The sequence below is a fragment of the Balaenoptera borealis genome (genome assembly GCF_965194805.1).
Source record: "Balaenoptera borealis genome assembly, chromosome: 17".
In the NCBI taxonomy this organism is placed as follows: Eukaryota; Metazoa; Chordata; class Mammalia; order Artiodactyla; family Balaenopteridae; genus Balaenoptera; species Balaenoptera borealis.
The window spans coordinates 41,407,982-41,428,978 of NC_138876.1; the positions used below are offsets into that span (position 1 = coordinate 41,407,982).

Below are 20,997 nucleotides of genomic sequence, written 5' to 3' on the forward strand. Positions count from 1 at the left end.
AACTGGAGTAACAATACTCATATCAGATAAAATAGACTTTAAAATAAAGAATGTTACAAGAGACAAGGAAGGACACTACATAATGATCAAGGGATCAATCCAAGAAGAAGATATAACAATTATAAATATATATGCACCCAACATAGGAGCACCTCAATACATAAGGCAACTGCTAACAGCTTTAAAACAGGAAATCGACAGTAACACAATAATGGTGGGGGACTTTAACACCTCACTTACACCAGTGGACAGATCATCCAAAATGAAAATAAATAAGGAAACAGAAGCTTTAAATGACACAATAGACCAGATAGATTTAATTGATATTTATAGGACATTCCATCCAAAAGCAGCAGATTACACTTTCTTCTCAAGTGCACATGGAACATTCTCCAGGATAGATCACACCTTGGGTCACAAATGAAGCCTCAGTAAATTTAAGAAAATTGAGATGATATCAAGCATCTTTTCTGATCACAACGCTAGGAGATTAGAAATGAATTACAGGGAAAAAAACGTAAAAAACACAAACACATGGAGGCTAAACACTACGTTACTAAATAACCAAGAGCTCACTGAAGAAATCAAAGAGGAAATCAAAAAATACCTAGAGACAAATGACAATGAAAACACGACAATCCAAAACCTATGGGATGCAGCAAAAGCACTTCTAAGAGGGAAGTTTATAGCTATACAAGCCTACATCAAGAAACAAGAAAAATCTCAAATAAATAATCTAACTTTACACCCAAAGGAACTAGAGAAGAAGAACAAACAAAACCCAAAGTTAGCAGAAGGAAAGAAATCATAAAGATCAGAGCAGAAATAAATGAAATAGAAACAAAGAAAACAATAGCAAAGATCAATAAAACTAAAAGCTGGTTCTTTGAGAAGATAAACAAAATTGATAAACCATTAGCCAGACTCATCAAGAAAAAGAGGGAGAGGACTCAAATCAATAAAATTAGAAATGAAAAAGGAGAAGTTACAACAGACACTGCAGAAATAAAAAGCATCCTAAGAGACTACTACAAACAACTTTATGCCAATAAAATGGACAACCTGGAAGAAATGGACAAATTCTTAGAAAGGTATAACCTTCCAAGACTGAACCAGGAAGAAATAGAAAATATGAAGAGACCAATCACAAGTAATGAAATTGAAACTGTGATTAAAAATCTTCCAACAAAAGTCCAGGACTAGATGGCTTCACAGGTAAATTCTATCAAACATTTAGAGAAGAGCTAACACCCATCCTTCTCAAACTGTTCCAAAAAATTGCAGAGGAAGGAACACTCCCAAACTCATTCTATGAGGCCACCATCACCCTGATACCAAAACCAGACAAAGATACTACAAAAAAAGAAAATTACAGACCAATATCACTGATGAATATAGATGCAAAAATCCTCAACAAAATACTAGCAAACAGAATCCAGCAACACATTAAAAGGATCATACACCATGATCAAGTGGGATTTATCCCAGGGATGCAAGGATTCTTCAATATATGCAAATCAATCAATGTGATACACCATATTAACAAATTGAAGAATAAAAACCATATGATCATCTCAATAGACGCAGAAAAAGCTTTTGACAAAATTCAACACCCATTTATGATAAAAACTCTCCAGAAAGTGGGCTTAGAGGGAGCCTACCTCAACATAATAAAGGCCATATATGACAAACCCACAGCAAACATCATTCTCAATGGTGAAAAACTGAAAGCATTTCCTCTAAGATCAGGAACAAGACAAGGATGTTCACTCTCACCACTATTATTTGACATAGTTTTGGAACTCCTAGCCTTGGCAATCAGAGAAGAAAAAGAAATAAAAGGAATATAAATTGGAAAAGAAGAAGTAAAGCTGTCACTGTTTGCAGATGACATGATACTATACATAGAGAATCCTAAAGATGCCACCAGAAAACTACTAGAGCTAATCAATGAATTTGGTAAAGTTGCAGGATACAAAATTAATGCACAGAAATCTCTTGCATTCCTCTACACTAATGATGAAAAATCTGAAAGAGAAATTAAGGAAACACTCCCATTTACCACTGCAACAAAAAGAATGAAATACCTAGGAATAAACCTACCTAAGGAGACAAAAGACCTGTATGCAGAAAACTATAAGACACTGATGAAAGAAATTAAAGATGATACCAACAGATGGAGAGATATACCATGTTCTTGGATTGGAAGAATCAATATTGTGAAAATGACTCTACTACCCAAAGCAATCTACAGATTCAATGCAATCTCTATCAAATTACCAATGGCATTTTTTATGGAACTAGAACAAAAAATCTTAAAATATGTATGGAGACACAAAAGACCCCAAATAGCCAATGCAGTCTTCTGGGAAAAACACGGAGCTGGAGATATCAGATTCCCTGACTTCAGACTATACTACTAAGTTACAGTAATCAAGACAATATGGTACTGGCACAAAAACAGAAACATAGATCAATGGAACAAGATAGAAAGCCCAGAGGTAAACCCACGCACCTATGGTCAACTAATCTATGACAAAGGAGGCAAGGATATACAATGGAGAAAAGACAGTCTCTTCAATAAGTGGTGCTGGGAAAACTGGACAGCTACATGTAAAAGAATGAAATTAGAACACTCCCTAACACCATACACAAAAATAAACTCAAAATGGATTAAAGACCTAAACGTAAGACCGGACACTATAAAACTCTTAGAGGAAAACATAGGAAGAACACTCTGACATAAATCACAGCAAGATCCTTTTTGATCCACCTCCTAGAGTAATGGAAATAAAAAGAAAAATAAACAAATGGGACCTCATGAAACTTAAAAGCTTTTGCACAGCAAAGGAAACCATAAACAAGACGAAAAGACTACCCTCAGAATGGGAGAAAATATTTGCAAACGCATCAATGGACAAAGGATTAATGTCCAAAATATATAAACAGCTCATGCAGCTCAATATTAAAAAAACAAACAACCCAATCCAAAACTGGGCAGAAGACCTAAATAGACATTTCTCCAAAGAAGACATACAGATGGCCAAGAAGCACATGGAAAGCTAGTCAACATCACTAATTATTAGAGAAATGCAAATTGAAACTACAATGAGGTTGTAACTTCTCACACCAGTTAGAATGGGCATCATCAGAAAATCTACAAACAACAAATGCTGGAGAGGGTGTGGAGAAAAGGGAACCCTCTTGCACTGTTCGTGGGAATGTAAACTGATAACAGCCACTATGGAGAACAGTATGGAGGTTCCTTAAAAAACTAAAAATAGAATTACCATATGATCCAGCAATCCCACTACTGGGCATATACCCAGAGAAAACCACAATTCAAAAAGACACATGCAACCCAATGTTCATTGCAGCACTATTTACAATAGCCAGGTCATGGAAGCAACCTCAATGCCCATCGACAGACGAATGGATAAAGAAGGTGTGGTACATATATACAATGGAATATTACTCAGCCATAAAAAGAACGAAATTGGGTCATTTGTTGAGACGTGGATGGATCTAGAGACTGTCATACAGAGAGAAGTAAGTGAGAAAGAGAAAAACAAATATCATATATTACCACGTATATGTGGAACCTAGAAAAATGGTATAGGTGAATTGGTTTGCAGGGCAGAAATTGAGACACAGATGTAGAGAACAAACGTATGGACACCAAGCAGGGAAAGCCGCGGGGGGGTGGTCGTGGTGGTGTGATGAATTGGGCAATTGGGATTGACATGTATACACACTTATGTGTATAAAATTGATGACTAATAAGAGCCTGCTGTATAAAAAAAAAAAATAGAAAAAACCTGTTTAGTAGGTTTATAGACCTGTGTGCAATTAAAAAAAAAACAAACACTACTGTTACCTTGGGGAAAAAAAAAACCGGTAGGTACTTTATTACTATTATTACGTTATTATTTAATTAATTATTATTATTATTTTTTAACTGACAGACACACACATATAAAGTTCAGTAGAAGAAATTTTTCATTGTCTCTATTTCTCTTCTGGTCATTGCTATCATTCATTTAATTTCTTTCTTTTTTCTTTTTCCTTTTTTACTTACAGTAAATGCAGCAGTAAATCAGCAGTTGAATTCCATTACAATTGTTATGTTGGAAGAGGAAGAAAGGGGGAAAAAGTCAAATGCTTTCTTAGTAGAAACACACACACACACACACACACACACACACACACCCAAAAAAAAAAAAAAAACTGAGCAGAAGAAAGAAAATGAAGAGCTGGAAAATAAACACTGAGATTCCTCAAGCCCAACAGAGCTCACCGGAAAGCAGAAGAGCTGGTAGGGAGCAGAAGGAAGGCAGCAGGGCTTCCCTGGTGGCGCAGTGGTTAATAATCTGCCTGCCAATGCAAGGGACATGGGTTCGAGCCCTGGCCTGGGAAGATCCTACATGCCGTGGAGCAACTAAGCCCGTGCGCTACAACTACTGAGCCTGAGCTCTAGAGACCGTGAGCCACAACTACTGAAGCCTGTGCGCCTAGAGCCCATGCTCCACAACAAGAGAAGCCACGACAATGAGAAGCCCGTGCACCGCAACAAAGAGTAGCCGCCACTCACCACAACTAAAGAAAGCTTGTGCACAGCAACGAAGACCCAACACAGCCAAAAATAAATAAATAAATTTATTAAAAAAAAAAAAAAAAGAAAAAGAAGGAAGGCAGCAGATAGGTCCAGAAGCTAAGGCCAATCCTGTTCCTAAGGGGGGTGGGGGAGGGGACAAGAAGCCTGGAGAAATGGTTTCCCAGTCCCAAGGCAATGAAACATCTTTGCTCCTGCTCCACGGAGAAAGCAGCACAGAGAAAAACTTCATTTTTACGAAATTTGAGAGCTATCCTAGGTCTTCCACTTGTAAGGATGCACTCTGGGTGCCAGGAAAGGAAGGGGGAAATGTATGTGTGTTTCAGGGCCATGGGCACTAAGGCTGTCCCTGGAAAGGAAAGGAATTGAAGGCCTAAGTGGGGGAACCTAAGCTGGGTCCTTCAGAAGTTCAGCTTTATGGCTTGCTCAGCTGCTCTGGGACAGAAGGCAGTCTGTAGGCCAAGAAGGCAGAAAAGTTCCATCCTAAGTCACTGTGGTCCCTCCTATCTACTTCCCACAATTTTCTCAAAACTCTGGGCTGGAACAAAAGGAGTTGAGAGTTCTCTTTTGCCTTGATGGCTTCCCAAAGACATCCTAAAATACCTGATGAGGGATGTGAAGAGAGGCTAGAGATTTAGAAATCTCTAAATCTGCTGCTGTGAGACAGCTGTTGGGGACCTTCAGTGCCAGTTGTTCCCTGCCCACAGGAACACGTGTTATGATATAAGGGGCCACAAGTAGGCTTCTGTGGTGCTACCCGCAGTGGTACAAGGATTAAACCACTGGTTGCATGGTGGGTGGGTTTAGGCGTAAGCCTGGAGGGACTAAACTAAAATTACTAACAAAGGAGGAAAGAAATAGGGCTCATGGGAGGTGGGGGACAGAACAGACTGTACAGTGGAACTGAAGATCATACCTATTTACAGGGAAGTAGAAAAAGCATGGTAATCAATGGATCAAACTGAATGTGAACCCTGGGACAGGATAGAAAACCCCTCCCTCTTGCCTGACTCCTCTTCATTCCCCTACTGTGGTCTACACTATCCTGAGATCCCTCTCCAGTTGCTCAGTTAATTCCCCAGGAAAGGCAAACCTCTACCCAAGAGCTGGGTTGGCAAGAATATAGGTGAAGTAAGAGTCAGAATTGGAGGAAGCTGACAGTGGAGACTGGGTTGGAGTAGCTGCCGCCCATACTGTTTTCTACAGCCCCTCCCCAAACCTCAAATACACCTTGGATTCCATTTAATTAAAAAGGTAAGAAGGCAGGTAAATCAATCAGAACCCTCATAAAACAACTATCACAACTGAACTACCATTAAAGAACAAAGTGCAGGGGGATTTAGTGGCTGGGGCTAAGGCCATCTGCAGGCCAGAGGGGGAAAAATGCTTATGTATAAATCAGAGTATGGGTATCAGAAACTTGTCCCTCCTCCAATTAGATCACAGCAGCACCCAAGATTCAGGCAACCAGTGAAGATTCTTTGGAGGACTCTGGGGTCCAGAGTCTCCCCCACTATGGGGGAAAAGCTATCTAAGAGGTTGGGTGAGGGGAAACTAGGTCTTGGAAGAGATCCAGAGGCACAGATGACACTGCATCTCCACCGCTTCCACCTCTGCCCAGTTACTAACAACATGACTCCCACCTGGTGCCCAAGATTTTTCTTCCCATTCTCACCTCTACTTAGAAACACCCTCCACATGGCCAGCTCATGAATACTGCAGTGTTTTCAAAGATGAGAAACTGCAACCAAATAAAAACAAAAACTCCCTCTTGCTCTGAGCTTTACCTTCCGCCAGGGCCTTTAATGTCATTGAACAGAAAACCTCCTTCCTCAGTTCCTGGGTTCACCACCTTCTCCATCCTGGGGAGAGGAGGAAAAGGGGATGCAGATTGACCAAAAGCAGGATGGGAAGGGGCAGGAGACAAAAAGTGTTTTCTGAAAAAATGGGGAGGAGGAGGAAAGATAAGTAGGTCACTGTCTTGTACCTATAATGCAAAGTAAAGAAAGTTTGTTTTAGAGGGTGAGTCTTGGGGGATCTGACCCCCAAGCCCCAGGGTAGGGGCTGGAGGCCAGTGGCAACAGCTGCCTGATGTTGGTTGCTAGAGTGGTAAAAAGTGCCATGATGGAGCTGTTAGGAGGCAGCCCTTGGGAGCCAGGGCTTAGTGTGCTTCTACCGTGGGGGCTGTGTGCTGAGCCGTGGGGATGGAGGTTATTTCTTAGGTCTCATGCTAGCTCTACACTTGTTTGCTGCTAGCCACCTGCTCAGTTGCTACAACACGGCTCTTATTCTGCTGGGACTGTTCTTGGAGATCCATACCCAGGCTTTGGCCCGAGGCGCCCCCAGATTCTAGCGTTCATCTGGCAGCTTCTTAGCTGTTGCCAGGAAGGAATAATTCACGTTCATAGCTGTCTTGGCTGAAGTCTCCATAAACAATAAGCTGTTTTCATCTTCATACACCTGGGCCTCTCCATATTCTACCGTGTGCTTGCTGCCTGGGTCAGCTTTGGTCCCTGACAGGGCAATAACCATGCTAGGACTGGCCTGTCACTGTAGTTCCTTTATTCATAGTCTAGTGAAATATAAAGACAAACGTATGGAGTGGCACTCAATAATTCAGGGACAAATTTGTCATTTGTGGGTTTTATATGCTGGTAAGATAAAAATTTCAGTCTTAGGGAATTCCCTGGCCGTACAGTGGTTAAGACACAACACTTTCATTGCTGGGGCCCAGGTTCAATCCCTGGTTGGGGAATTAAGATCCTGCAAGCTGTGTGATGCGACCAAAATCAAAAAATAAAACAAACAAAAAATATACATATATATATTTCAGCTTTAATAACCTTCTCAATTTTAAGACCATTTGTATAGAGATAAATATTCTGTGAACTTTTCTGGCCAAAATAGCCTGTTATCCTGGTGAAGACACAGCCATATCAGAAAAAAAAAAAAAAAAGTAATAATTTAATTTTTAAAAAGTCATGTTCTGGTTTTACTTGTAAATCAAAAAGAAAAAAGATTAGGATATGTTAATACATGTTTTGGAAGATATAGCTACTTTCATTCAGTTTGATAAGTCACTAAAAAATTCTTTAAAATTTGTAGTTTTAATCTTTCTTTGGATTTTCTGGGTTATTTAAAAACAATTGGTGAATTTTTTAATTAACCAGAATTAATTATAGTTATTATATAAATTTATGCTTATGACACAAATGATAGTGACTGAGATGTATGCTGAGAGATTGTGTGCTTAAAAAAAACTAAATGAATTAAATAATCAAAATTTTAGTATCTGAAACTGTTCACTAACTGATAAATAAGCCAGTATTTTTCAAGCCTTTATATGTGTTCAAAATGTCAAATAGGTGGCAGGACTTTCTAGGTGTGTTAAACTTGTGATTGAAGTTATAAAATATTGTTAAAGGTGTTTTGTTTACAGTTATAAAATGCTTTAGAATGTTGTTATGCTTATTAAGTGTAGAAGGTTGGTTGTGTGTACAGTTATAAAATGTTGTAGAAGGTTGTTTTGCTGACTATATCGTTATTGGAAATAGTCTACTTTAAAAATACTCGAGGTTATTATATTAGACAAAATTCTTTTTGTTGCAAGTCATAGCAACTCAGTTTGATAGCCATTGACCTTCTTAGTTTCATGTGCTTGCAGCTTCTCTGCATCATAGGAGTGGGTAGTCATGGGAAGGGCTGTGGCTCTCCCAGGTTGAGTTGTGGACTCAGCTCTGAAGCAGTCACTGTTGCCATGTGGACAGGTTAATCCAAAGGTATCCTTTAGGGCATGGGGTTCAATGATTGCACTCCCACCTGGACCATAAAGAGTGAGGAATGGGTGGTTCCCAAAGGAAGGCATATTGGGCAGATAAGTCACATCTGTCCACTCAGGTTTCCTTTCAAAATGATTCTTATCTGTGAACAGCCTTGTGGGGCCTAAGTTTGGATTGTCTTCATTTGGGAAATGACAATACTGCTGGATTTACTCATTATTTTTATGAAATCATAAAAAGAATAAAGTTGTAATTTGCATCGTTATGGATCTCAGGGTTTGTGGTGAAACTGAAGAGACTTTCTTACAGGATAACATTTATGTTTGGTAGGAAAGGTATCTCCAAAATTAATTATGTTCATTATCTTATTATTTAGAAATAGCATATCTGACTTTTTATTTATTTTATTTTTGGCTGTGTCGGGTCTTAGTTGCGGCACGCAGGATCTTCATTGTGGCATGTGGGATCTTTCGTTGTGGCACTTGGGCTCAGTAGTTGTGGTGCATGGGCTCCAGAGCACGTGCACTCTGTAGTTGCGGCATGTGGGCTCTCTAACTGTGGCTCGTGTGCTCAGTAGTTGCAGCACATGGGCTAAGTTGCCCCATGGCATGTGGGATCTTAGTTGTCTGACCAGGGATCGAACCTGCATCCCCTGCATTGGAAGGTGGATTCTTAACCATTGGACCACCAGGGAAGTCCCTTAACAGAAGAAAACCATAGTGAATTTATATAATGCTCCACTATTTAAAAATTCTTCTCTAGAGTCTGGTAGGTTGTGTTAGTTTGTATAAAAACTTACTTGCAAAATTTAATTTCATTTAGCAAATGTAAAATTTAAAACTTAAGATGATCAATTCAGTTGTATTTTATTCAATAAACAATAGTTGAGGGTAGACTACAGGCCAGGGACTGTGCTGAAAGCTGGGAGTACAAAGATGAACCAGGGCACAGGGCAGAGCCAGGGCACAGTTTTTGCCATCAAGGAGCCAATTGTGAGAGGGAAGAAACATACACATAATTTTAATATAATATGCAGGGTGCCATGTTAGAAGATTGCCCAGACATAGGGGAGAACTTAGAGTACCCAGCACATTCAGGAAAGGCTTCATGGAGGAAATGAGCTGAACCTTGAAGAAAGAACAAAATTGAGCTGGAAGAAGACGCTGAGAAAGGCAAGCCTGGCAGAGGCTCAGGCCCCGAGCAACGGCTCAGAGGTGTAAATTAATGTGGCACATGCGCAGAAAGCTCAAGGAGCTGGATACAGTTAGAACATAAATGTCAAGGTGAAGAGTGACAGGAGACAGAGAGAGGAGTGTCTTGACATTCTTGGCTATGATGCTAGAGAACTTGCGCTTAATGCAGGTTAGAGTTACATTTCAGATGGGCTACTGTGCTGCAGTGTAGCCGAAGGCTTAAAGAGGGGTAAGCCTGGAGGGAGGGAGTCTAGTCAAAATACTAACGTGACAGTCCGGTGAAAAGATGACGAGGGATTGAACTGGGTGAGACAAAAAATATTTTTTATTCATCTTTGAATCTCTAGTGCCTGGTATAATTCTTGGTACATGGAATGAACTCAAATAATATTTACAAGTTTAGCTATATTTATTTTTTCTCTTCTGCATTCCAATGAAATCTCCACCTTTTGGCTTTAGAACCACATTTCTAGTGACTATCATAATACAAACTGGAGTTCTAGAAGCTAAATCTATAAATACATCATGCAATATACAGCAAGAATATATATGCTGCTGAAGAAAATCTGCTTAACATGACCATAATTCATTCCACAAACATCACACTTCCCTTTGCTTTTCCTGGACCACAGGGTTGTGGATAAGAATATAGATTTAGAAGGATTGTTTAAATGATCATTGCAATAAAAAAAACTAAAGCCAAATGGCCTATCGACTAAGCAATGATTTGTGCAGAAATAAGCAAATCTGCAGCTGTGTTGCCTATAAAATACCATATACCTTGCTGGGCACTTGATTGATTTGTTGGAATATGTTTTAAAAAGTCTCTGAAACCAGAGTTTAGTCTGAAATTGGGCATTTCATATAAATATATTCCCGAAGACTGAGGTGTCAAGATGAGGAGAACTAAACAAAGCTAGTGGGTGAGGGCAGGAAAGGAGTAAAGAATCCTATGAGGCCCCGAGCAGGTTAGATTATTAACCACTGGGAATCTGACACCATTCAAGCCCTTCACTGGATATCAAAGGGAATTTCATCTGTGCCCACATTTCTTTTACTTTTTGATAAAGAATCATAGTTTTCACATTTCTTTTACATTACTCACTTTTGGACTTTTTTTCTCCAATGCCCTCTAAATCCGTGAGATATTTTGGGAGAAAATTTACTAATGGTAATGGCATATTTAGCATCTACCTTTTTTTTAATAAAGAGAACATTCTCACAAGATATTTTACCAAGACATGTGTGAGATCTCTTCACTTTGTGAAATAGGGATGGGAGTGGAACAAGGACAGTTTTTTGGTTTTTTTTTTTAACATCTTTATTGGAGTATAACACACACAATGGTGTGTTAGTTTCTGCTTTATAACAAAGTGAATCAGTTACACATATACATATGTTCCCATATCTCTTCCCTCTTGCGTCTCCCTCCCTCCCACCCTCCCTATCCCACCCCTCTAGGTGGTCACAAAGCACTGAACTGATCTCCCTGTGCTATGCGGCTGCTTCCCACTAGCTATCTATTTTACGTTTGGTAGTGTATATATGTCCATGCCACTGTCTCACTTTGTCACAGCTTACCATTTCCCCTCCCCATATCCTCAAGTCCATTCTCTAGTAGGTCTGTGTCTTTATTCCTGTCTTGCTCCTAGGTTCTTCATGACAATTAAGGACAGTTTTTAACAGGGAACATTTTCTGGGAATATTGGAAAGTCTGGGTGTCATTTTCTTGTAAAGCTCTTGTGATTTTAGAGTCTACAATTTACCCTGTGACAGTGTCCTTAAAAGTTTGCCATTCCCAGAGATACCTATTTAATACTGTTTCATTTCTTTCTAACCACGGTGTCACAAACGAGATAGTAAAGATTAAGCATGGCAATTATTGGCAAACAAAAGACTCGTGAAATTGTTGCACAATAATCTCATATTGCTAAAAAAATTGTAAAACAGCATTAAATCTTCTGGTTGCAAAACCACTCCTGGCTCTGTAATTTCTGTAATTGTTTGTTTGTTTTTATAGATTTATTTATTTATTTATTTTTGGCTGCATTGGGTCTTCGTTTCTGCGTGCGGGCTTTCTCTAGTTGTGGTGAGCAGGGGCTGCTCTTCATTGTGGTGTGTGGGCTTCGCATTGCAGTGCTTGTTGCAGAGCACGGGCTCTAGGTGCACAGGCTTCAGTAGTTGTGGCACACGGGCTCAGTAGTTGTGGCTCGCAGGCTCTAGAGCGCAGGCTCTAGAGCACAGGCTCAGTAGTTGTGGCGCACGGGCTTAGTTGCTCCGTGGCCTGTGGGATCTTCCCGGACCAGGGCTCGAACCCGTGTCCCCTGCATTGGCAGACGGATTCTTAACCGCTGCACCACCAGGGAAGCCCTCTGTAATTGTTGAGTTGGTGACTAAGTAGAAAGAAGTTGCTGCCACCAAAGACAGAGCCGAGTCTGAAGACGTCAGACTTGTGCAATGACACAGTCTTTTTCAAAACATGTTCCATTGTTCCATGGCTGTTATTAGGTGTTGCTCAAAAAGAGGTTCCTTCAGTCAAAGAAGCTTGTGAAACAGTTGACTAAACAAAGTTCATCGGCCTCTCCGCCAAAGCATTTCTCAAAGCCTTCGCTAAAGTAGTGAGCAAAGGGAACCTCTAAGAGGGGGTTACAGTATATGTTATTTGCCAGCTTTGTTTGATCAGAGGACTTTTTCTTTGAGGAGCATCCCACTGGACTAATATTAAGTATAACTGAGTTTGGGCTTTAGACCATAAACGTGAGGTGGATTTTAAAATGTAGCTTTAAGATAGTTTATGTCGTGGACTTTTGTCAGTTGCCTTCCCAGCAGTATTCTCATCCTCTCCTTTCCTCCAATCCTCAGTTTCCTTTTTGGAATCCCAAGGTTCTGGGGAGACTGATTCTATCCTGAACCCAGGGATGAAACATATGACCTAGGCTAAGCCTGGGAGTGTTCCATCCAATAGGCTACAGTGCTTGGTTGGGGGTAGGCAGTTGACAGAACCAGTCCAATCAGAATTTTTCCTGAAAATGCTGATGGGAGAACTGTGTTGGCTTCCTCCTGCTGGATGTGAGAAAGCAAGCTATCCCAGGAACTTTACAGAAAAGGCAGTGTACAAACAGCAAGAAACTGGTCCTCAGGGTTAGGCTTGGAGTTAGCCCTACCTTTGGGCATTTTGTACGTAAATTCCCTTTACTGTTAAACCAATTGAGTTTGGTTTTCTATTATTTGCGACAAAATTCCTGCTTCCTGGTAGAGTTTGCTTACTGTAGTAAGACATATACTATAAGGAGTTACCACTTCTTTTAAGAAACCAAATATTGATTTAACCATAAAAAAATTTACTCCTTTGTCCCTCCAGTTGAATTTGAGTCTCACTTTCCTTTGTGATCTGTAATTGTTTACTGTTGCTATGACAAGGATGTTCCAAAAAAAGTGTATTGTTCCCATTTTTACACTCCTACACAAGTGTAATCAAAACCTCCTGCTCTAATTTCATCAAATCAGCATTTCTAGAACCCACTATGTACCAGGCTAAAAGGGTTCAAAGATATGACAGTTTTTGACTTTCAAGAAACTCACAGCCTAAGATAGTTTCCCAAACTTTACAAATAATTTTACTTGAAATTGTGGGAAATAAACGTAGAAACTGGAAGCATTATAAACAGTCTGTTTTACAAAGAAGTTTCCACATTTAGCACAGGTAATCTCTTCCCATTCTGCTTGCCCTTTTGAGATATTTTCAATCTAGCTCCAAAGAGTTGGCCCAAAGTAGACTGTCTGGGTCCCTCACCTCCTGGCTCTCCCTTTTCTCTCCATGGAAGAAGCCATCTTCATTTAATACCCAGAAGTAGCTTCCTAGGCATCTTGGTTTTATTTATTTTATTACTTTATTTTTTGAGGTAAAATTCAAATAACATAAAATTAATCATTTTAAAGTGAACAATTCAGTGACTTTTAGTTCATTTACAATGTTGTACAACCACTACATTTTCATCACCTCAAAACATTTTCATCATCCCCTATCTAGTTCCAAAACATTTTCATCACACCTCAAAAAACTCTGTACCTGGGAATTCCCTGGTGGTCCAGTGGTTAGGACCCCTCTCTTCCACTGCAGGAGTCACAGGTTCGATCCCTGTTCGGGGAACCAAGATCCCACAAGCCAAGTGGTGTGGCCAAAAAAAGCAAAAAATCCGGAAAACACTCTGTACCCATTAAGCGGTCATTCCCCCTTCTCCCCTACCCTCAGTCCTTGGCAACTACCAGTCTGCTTTCTAACTCTGTGGATTTATCTACTCTGGATAGTTAATATAAATGGAATCATGTGAGGTCTTTTGTATGTGGCTTCTTTCACTTAGCATAATGTTGTCAGGATTCATTCATGTTGTGGCATGTAGTAGTACTTCATTCCTTTTTATGGCTGAGTCATATTCCCTTGTATATATATACCATAATTTTTTTTTTTGGCCACGCTGCGCAGCTTGCGGGATCTCAGTTCCCTGACCAGGGATTGAACCCAGGCCATGGCAGTGAAAACGCAGAATCCTAACCACTAGACCACCAGGGAACTCCCCATAATTTGTTTATCAATACATCAATTGATAGATATTTGGATTGTTTCCACTTTTGAGCTATTGTAAACAGGGCTGCTATGATCATGTGTACACAAGTATTTGTGTCTCTGTTTTCATTTCTTTGGGTATATACCTAGGAGTGGAATTTCTGGGTCATATGGTAATTCAGTGTTTAACTTTTCGAGGAATTGCCAAACTGTTTTCCACAGCAGATGCACCATTTTATATTCTTACCAGCAACATATAAAAGTTCTAATTTCTCCACATCCTCACTTCATCTTACACTTACTTTTGTTTTTTTGATTATAGACATATTATTGAGTACAAAGTGGTATTTCATTGTCGTTTTATTTGCATTTCTTAAGGATCAGTGATGTTGAGTATGTTTTCATGTGCCTGTTGACCATTTGCAGATCTCCAAAGAAATGTCTTTGAAGTCTTTTGCTCACATTTTAATTGAACTGTTTGTTTTATGTTGTTGTTGTTGAGCTTTAAAAGTTCTTTATATATTCTGGATAGTAGACGCATATCAGATATATGATTTGCAAATTACTTTCTCCCATTCTGTAGGCTGCCCTTTCACTTTCTTGATGGTGTCCTTTGGTTTCTAGGCATTTGACCCTTCATTCAGCAAAACCACATTAACTGTTTATCTTGGACTGCCCTCTTTGCTTCAAGCTTCTGACTGAAAAACAGACTTCTTTCTTCAGTATCTGACATCAGAAATGACCTCACCCTTCCTGGGAGACCTGCAAGAATGTAGCTTCATCCCTATAGTGTAATACTATCTTAATATAAGAAAGCACAATAATCATTCACATAAGAGGGAATTGCACATATATGGTAACAGAGAGGTACTTTTGTTTCTTGCAGACATCCTCAGGGAATAGCCGTAGGGGGTTGCGGGAAACTATTGACCTGGAATTCTGTCACCTTAAAGCTAGAAATCTTGAAAACTGTAGTGGGTCATGAGGTGATATTGTATTAATATAAGTTTCTAACACTTGGTGAAGGGTTTAGATAAGGAAAGTTAGAGAAAAATTGGTCATTGTGGACCTAGCCCTGCCTGGGGAATATGGTGTGCTAACCGACTGACAACAATGTTATTACATCTGTTAAGATGTTTCAGTTCCAAATAACAGAAAACCTATCTCAGAAGGACTTAAACAAAAGGGATACCGTAGTGTCTTATAAAACAAGAAGTCTGGAAGAATAGCTGTACCAAGGATCATTAATTCAGGGACTTAAGCCTATCATCAAGAGCCCAGGTTCTGTCTTTATGCTCTGCTCCCCTCAGAGTATTGTGTAGTCCTCTCATGGTTGCAAGATGGTTACTGAAACTCCAGCAGCTCCAGGCATCACTCCACATTAAAAACTGGAGTTAGAAAAGGAACTGTTTCATTCTTGGGTCTCTCTCTTTTTAAAAATTGTGGCAAAATATATATAACATAAAATTCACCATCTTAACCACTTTTTTGAAGTACACTCACATTTTGTGCAACCATCATTACCATTCATCTCCAGAACTTTTTCATCTTGCAAAACTGAAACTCTGTACCCATTAAACAGTAACTCCTCGCTCCCCACTCCCCCGAGTCCCTGGCAACCACCATTCTACTTTCTGTCTCTTCTTTTTTACACTATCCATCCTAATGAATGTGAGGTGATATCTCATTGTGATTTCAATTTGCATTTCTGTGATGATTAGTGGTATTGAGCATCTTTTCATGTGCTTATTGGCCATATTGTCTTTGGAGAAATGTCTAAAGTCCTTTCCGCATTTTTTGGTTTTGTTTTGCTTTTTAAAAATATTTTTAAAATTGAGATATAGCTGCTGTACAACATTATATAAGTTTCAGGAGGCTTCCCTGGTGGCACAGTGGTTAAGAACCCGCCTGCCAATGCAGGGGACACGGATTCAAGCCCTGGTCCAGGAGGATCCCACAAGTGGCGGAGCAACTAAGCCCATGCACCACAACTACTGAGCCTGCGCTCTAGAGCCCACGAGCCACAGCTACTGAAGCCCGCGCGCCTGGAACCCGTGCTCTGCAACAAGAGAAGCCACCGCAATAAATCTGCACTCCGCAACAAAGAGTAGCCCCCGCTCGCCGCAACTGGAGAAAGCCCATGCGCAGCAACAAAGACCCAACACAGCATAAATAAATAAATAAATAAATAAATAAATAAATAAATTTAACAACAACAAAAAAAAAGTTTCAGGTATACAACATAGTTATAATTTTTACAGGCTATATTCCATTTAGTTATTATAAAATATTGGCTATATTCCCTGTACTGTACAATATATCCTTGTAGCTTATTTATTTTATACATAGTAGTTTGGACTTCTTGATCCCCTACTCCTATATTGCCCTTCCCCTCTTCCCACTGGTAACCAGTAGATTATTCTCCTATATGTGTGTCCTTTTTGTTGTTGTTATACTCACTAGTTTGTTTTATTTTTATTTTTTTATATAAATTTATTTATTTATTTATTTGTTTATTTAATTTTGGCTGCATTGGGTCTTCGTTGCTGCGCGCGGGCTTTCTCTAGCTGTGGCGAGCGGGGGCTACTCTTCGTTAGGGTGCACGGGCTTCTCATTGTCGTGGCTTCTCTTGTTGCGGAGCACGGAGTCTAGGTGCGCAGGCTTCAGTACCTGTGGCATGTGGGCTCAGTAGCTGTGGCTTGCGGGCTCTAGAGCTCAGACTCAGTAGTTGTGGCGCACGGACTTAGTTGCTCCGTGGCATGTGGGATCTTCCCAGACTAGGGCTCAAACCTGTGTCCCTTGCATTGGCAGGCAGATTCTTAATCACTGCGCCACCACGGAAGCCCTGTTTTATTTTTTAGATTCCACGTATAAGTGATATCATATCTCTATCTGACTTATTTCACTAAGCATAATACCCTTCAAGTCCATCCATGTTGTTGCAAATGGCAAAATTTCATTCTTTTTTATGGTTGAGTAGTAGTCCATTGTATATATATATGTCACATTCTTCTTTATCCATTAATCTGTTGATGGACACTTAAGTTGCTTCCACATCTTGGCTATTTTAGGTAATGCTGCTACGAAGATTGGGGTGCATATATCTTTTTGAATTAGTGTTTTCATTTTCTTCGGATGTATATCCAAGAGTGGAATTGCTGGATCATATGGTAGTTCTATTTTTAGTTTTTTGAGGCACCTCCAGGCTGTTTTCCACAGTGGCTGCACCAATTTACATTTCCACCAACAGTGTATGAGGGTTCCCTTTTCTCCACATCCCCACCAACATTTGTTACCTGTAGTCTTTTTTGTTCTAATTTATTTTATTTTAAACGATTTTTTATTACATAATTCTTTTTTCTTTTTTGGCCATGCCATGTGGCATGTGGGATCTTAGTTCCCTGGCCAGGGATGGAACCCATGCCCCCTGCAGTGGAAGCGCAGAGTCTTGACCACTGGATCACCATTGTGGTCTTTTTGATGATAGCCATTCTGACAGGTATGAAGTGTTATCTCATTGTGGTTTTAATTTGCATTTCTCTGATAATTAACAACGTTGAGCATCTTTTTTTTTTTTAATTTTAATTTTATTATTTATTTATTTATGGCTGTGTTGGGTCTTCGTTGTTGCAGGCGTGCTTTCTTTAGTTGAGGTGAGCGGGGGCTACTCTTTGTTGTGGTGTGAGGCTTCTCATTGTCGTGGCTTCTCTTGTTGTGGAGCATGGGCTCTAGGCGTGAGGGCTTCAGTAGTTGTGGCTCGCGGGCTCTAGAGCACAGACTCAGTAGTTGTGGTGCACGGGCTTAGTTGCTCCACAGCATGTGGGATCTTCCCAGACCAGGGCTCAAACTCTTGTCCCCTGAATTGGCAGGCGGATTCTTAACCACTGTGCCACCAGGGAAGCCCTGTCTATTTTTAAATTGTGGTTTTGTTGTTGTTGTTGTTGTTCTTGAATTATATGTAGTTCCTTATATATTCTGGATATTAACTCCCTATCGGACATATTGATACACAGAAATTTTAAATTTTGACAGTCCAATTTATCTGGTTTTTTTCTTTTGTTGCTTCTGCTTTGGTGTTTTATCCTAGAAATTATTGCCAAATTCAACATCATGAAGCTTTTCCCCCATGTTTTCTTCTAAGAGTTTTATAATTTTAGATTTAAGAGCTAAGAAAGCCCACTTAGTCAACTTCCCCGAATGTCTCATTGGCCTAAGTGGAACCACATGCTTCTCCCTAAATCAATCACTAGCATGAAGAATGTAGTAGCCAAAAAAAAAAAAAAGAATGTTGTAGCCATGAAAAGAAATTAGGCCAAACAAGATTCGTTCTTTCAGGCTAGAACTGATGCCAGCTTTCCTAAAATTCATGGTTTTAGGGGAATGAGGAATGTGTATCCTAAACAAATTAGAATTCTCAGCATAAGAAGAAGCAATCATGGGAATTCCCTGGTGGTCCAGTGGTTAGGACTCTGTGATTCCACTGCAGGGGGCATGGGTTTGATCCCTGATTGGGGAACTAAGATCCCAAAAGCCACACAGCATGATCAAAAAAAAAGAGAAGAAGCAATCATCTATTTCTACTACAGTTGTCATCTCCCTTATTAGATATATCCCAACAGAGGGAAAGGGCATTTGGAGCTAGCTCATTCATACTGGGCTTTGGAGTTTCCTGAGTCCATTAATCACTCCTACAACTGTGATTCCATAAGGTCTATCACAGTGAGTTAACATATGTTCTGGTTTTTCAATGAAAATTAAAAAATCAAAATTTGTTTGTAAGTTTATTTGTGTGATTTATTTTTAACTTAAATTAAAAAATTTTTTTTAATTTATTTTTTTGGCTGCGTTGGGTCTTCGTTGCTGCGCGAGGGCTTTCTCTAGTTGCGGCAAGCGGGGGCTACTCTTTGTTGTGGTGCGTGGGCTTCTCATTGTGGTGGCTTCTCTTGTTGCAGAGCACAGGCTCTAGGCGCGCGGGCTTCAGTAGTTGCAGCACGCGGGCTCAGTAGTTGTGGCTCTCGGGCTCTAGAGCACAGGCTCGGTAGTTGTGGTGCATGGGCTTAGTTGCTCCATGACATGTGGGGTTGAACCCGTGTCCCCTGCATTGGCAGGCAGATTCTTAACCACTGGACCACCAGGGAAGTCTCCTGTGAGTGTGATTAAAATGGCTCTATTCTGATCACTCCTGAGGAAACCAGTTAACAAGAGTTTCTAATCCTATGGGGTCAAAGACAAACTCCTAATTGCAGATAAGTACCTAGACAATGATCATGCTAAGATGCTGCACCTCACCATAACTCTTGCCTCAGTCAGTCAGCCACACCTATTTACATTCTTATGGATTCATGTCTAATATTCTGACACAGATTCAGAATACATGGTCTCATTTGGGAATATCAAATAATGAAAAGATGAAAATATTCCATAAATTAGTAAGAATAAAAATATAAAGCAATACACATAATCTCTCACCACTCCCAGGAGTGGTTAGGTAGAAGAAAGAAATGAATACTTATTGAATACGTAATATTTGTTAGGCACCCATATGGGATTTTAGTAATTCACCACGGAGAATGGTGGATTAGAATATAATAATAATTTTTTAAAATGTTATGTGTATTTTGGGACTTCCCTGGTGGTCCAGTGGTAAAGAATCTGCATTACAATGCAGGGGACGAGGGTTCCATCCCTGGTAGGGGAACTAAGATCCCACATGCCTCGGGGCAACTAAGCCCGCGTGCCACAACTACTGAGCTCATGTGCCTCAAAGAGAGAGCCCACGTGCAGCAACAAGAGAGCCCCCGTGCCCTGTAGCCCTCGCGCCACAACTAGAGAGAGAAAACCCGCATGCCACAACTAGAGAGAAAGCTGAGCACTGCAACGAAAGATCCCACGTGCCTCAACAACCTGACGCAGCCAAAAAAAGTTATGTGTATTTTAACACACACAAAAAAAGAAAATGATATTCATAGTCAAATAACTCTGACCCTTGGTATATTGCTTTCTAGTTTTTTTATATGCATGAATTCTTAAAATTTTATTTTGTTTTATATACAATAGTTGCAACCATAACACGCATTTTTCCAAATAAAATAATTTTCACATGTAATTCTAAGTTATTTATGAATATCATTTTGATGGCTGTAAAATATTTTGTTTTATGATTATAGCACTGTTTACAATTACTATTTTATTGAACATTTACATTATTTCCAATTTCTTTTTATTATAAATGATGCAATACAAATTTTGTAAATAAAGCTATTTCACCGTTTTGTGATTGCTTTCTTAAGTTTCCAAAATGAAAAGTATTGGATCAAAGGGCATGACTATTTTAAGGATACGTGTATGGATCCAGCATTATCAACACTAACATATCAATATTCATTTAAATGTAGTATCCCTCTACTAGATTTTAAAACATATTACTACAACATGGCGAAAATAAAAATGTTATGGTATTGAACAAAAATTTAAAAATAATCAATTTGTAGAACAAAACTGATGCCTGGTACAAACAAGAGTATCTTTACCTTTCAACATGTTTTTTCTCCATTCTTTCTTTCAATAACCTTGTAAAAGCAACCAGAAAAGCTTCACCATTTCAAATCTTAGAAGTGAGGAAACTGTAAACCTAAGTAAATCCTAAACACAACATTGTAAATCAACTATACTCCAATAAAAATTAATTTAAAAAAAAACAACTAAGGAAATCCTACAACCACTCAGTAATAGGGGTAAAATTAAAATGGGATAAGATACCAAGCTTGATCAGCCATTAGCAGGTTCCCAGGGTCTCTTGATCTGGTAGTGATACAGCAATTAGAGCATACAATAAAGAATAGAAACCCT

At 39.6% G+C, this 20,997-nt stretch overlaps 1 long non-coding RNA gene across 2 annotated transcripts in view; it reads left to right on the forward strand.

Annotated features, from left to right (window-relative positions):
• LOC309614700 overlaps positions 1 to 4,686 on the forward strand; it is a 68,768-nt gene extending 64,082 nt beyond the window's left edge. For both annotated transcript variants that reach the window (XR_014236365.1, XR_014236366.1), the window contains one exon: positions 4,081 to 4,686. This is a non-coding gene — a long non-coding RNA (uncharacterized lncRNA). The remainder of the gene's footprint in view (positions 1 to 4,080) is intronic.
• The last annotated feature ends 16,311 nt before the right edge of the window (positions 4,687 to 20,997 follow it).